This window comes from Lepus europaeus, chromosome 4 (genome assembly GCF_033115175.1).
Source record: "Lepus europaeus isolate LE1 chromosome 4, mLepTim1.pri, whole genome shotgun sequence".
NCBI lineage: Eukaryota > Metazoa > Chordata > Mammalia > Lagomorpha > Leporidae > Lepus > Lepus europaeus.
This window is the reverse complement of record NC_084830.1, coordinates 152,401,883-152,403,324: the sequence shown is the minus strand read 5'-3', so window position 1 is coordinate 152,403,324 and position 1,442 is coordinate 152,401,883. Positions and strand designations below refer to the sequence as shown.

Genomic DNA, 1,442 nt, shown 5'->3' with positions numbered 1-1,442 from the left:
CTTTCTCCCTATCCCATCCCTCCCACCCCTAAATAATACCCCAGTAATAGCCAAAAACTACACACGTGATGCGCTGTAAAAACGCAGAGTTAACACTACTGGGAAGAAGGCTGTGGGCTGTGGCGATGCTCTCTGAAGACCTACAGTGTCTTTCTGTTCTCCCACACACCCAATCCTGCGAGTTTTGTCCTTCATAGAAGGCCCTTGGCTTCTCTCAGCAAAGCTCAGAACCGGCTGCCTTGAGACACTCACCCCATTCCCCTCCACTGGGATGTGAGTGTGAGCTACACAGCCTGCAACAGCTTACAGCACTTGGGCTCTTGCAGGGCACAGAACCTGTCCTGGTCATCATAGGACATCTTCTCAAGCCATCTCTGTGGTGTCGGGACAAGTAGGACCTCCCCCCTCCCCTCTTGATGCCCACAGCCGGATGGGACAGGGGCCGGTACGCAGGGGCGTTAACTCTTGTCATCTTTTTGTCCTCATCCTCTGAGGGGTAGGAGTGCCACGTCAGCCTTTCCTCCCAGAAGGAGATGACAGTCTGCGGGCACTGGACACTGGCCTCCTTGGCAGGGACCAGGTCCACCGCATCAGTTTTTGCATCTCATCAGGAACAGGAGTCTGTAGCTCCAATAATCGGTTCCGGCTCCCACCCCTGGGCAAAGCCTCCTGGCTTTTCAGACTCCTTTCTTCTTTGGTTTGCTCTCTTCTCCCTTATCTCAGACTCAGAACCAGCCTGGCGCTGGCCTCCCTCTGACTTCTCTGTCTCTGTGACCACAGAAACTCAGACATGAGGTTAGGGCAATCCGGATTCTCTTCTGGTTCTCACGTACCATCATCATCTGAGAAACCTTCCCTCTTTAGGAGGTGCTCCGCTTTGCCCTTTCCAACGCGACAGTCAAGAACCTTTTCCACCACATAGTCCTCTTCCTCCTCTTCTAGCGCCTCCTCCGCTTTCTTCCTGTTTTGTTTTTTCCCCATAGTGCCCGCCAGCTTTCTGGTGTAGAGTGACATTGCTCAAAGCAGTGTCCAAGAGCTTGAGAAGAATCAGGGTACTGCTACTGGTGCTTCACATTGGGCCAGCAGGGGGCAGTGGTACCCAGAAAGCAACAGGCCAGGTGGCCGCAGTTCAGCCCCTCACCGAATTGGCGTACCGCAGGCCCCGGCCGACAGCCCTCCCATATTAACAATCTTAATGCAATAAAGGACCCTGCAGGCTACATCCAGGCGATATCCTGAAATTCCTGTTTCCACTTTTGCTCCTCCGAGGACAGCTAACCTCACTGCTAAGGTAAATCAGAGAGGCAGAAGAGCTAACCTCATCACAGCACGACCCTTAGTCTCGGGTGCCACCCAAGAGCCCCAGGGATGTTTTACAACAAAAAGAACTTTTCAACCAAAACACTGTGCAAGGACTCCAACTTGGAATCCTGGTCTGCTGT

At 53.1% G+C, this 1,442-nt stretch overlaps 1 pseudogene; it reads right to left on the bottom strand.

The window, feature by feature from the left end:
- Window positions 1-214: 214 nt before the first annotated feature.
- Window positions 215-981, bottom strand: LOC133758823 (chromobox protein homolog 1-like; annotated as a pseudogene).
- Between the last annotated feature and the right edge of the window lie 461 nt (window positions 982-1,442).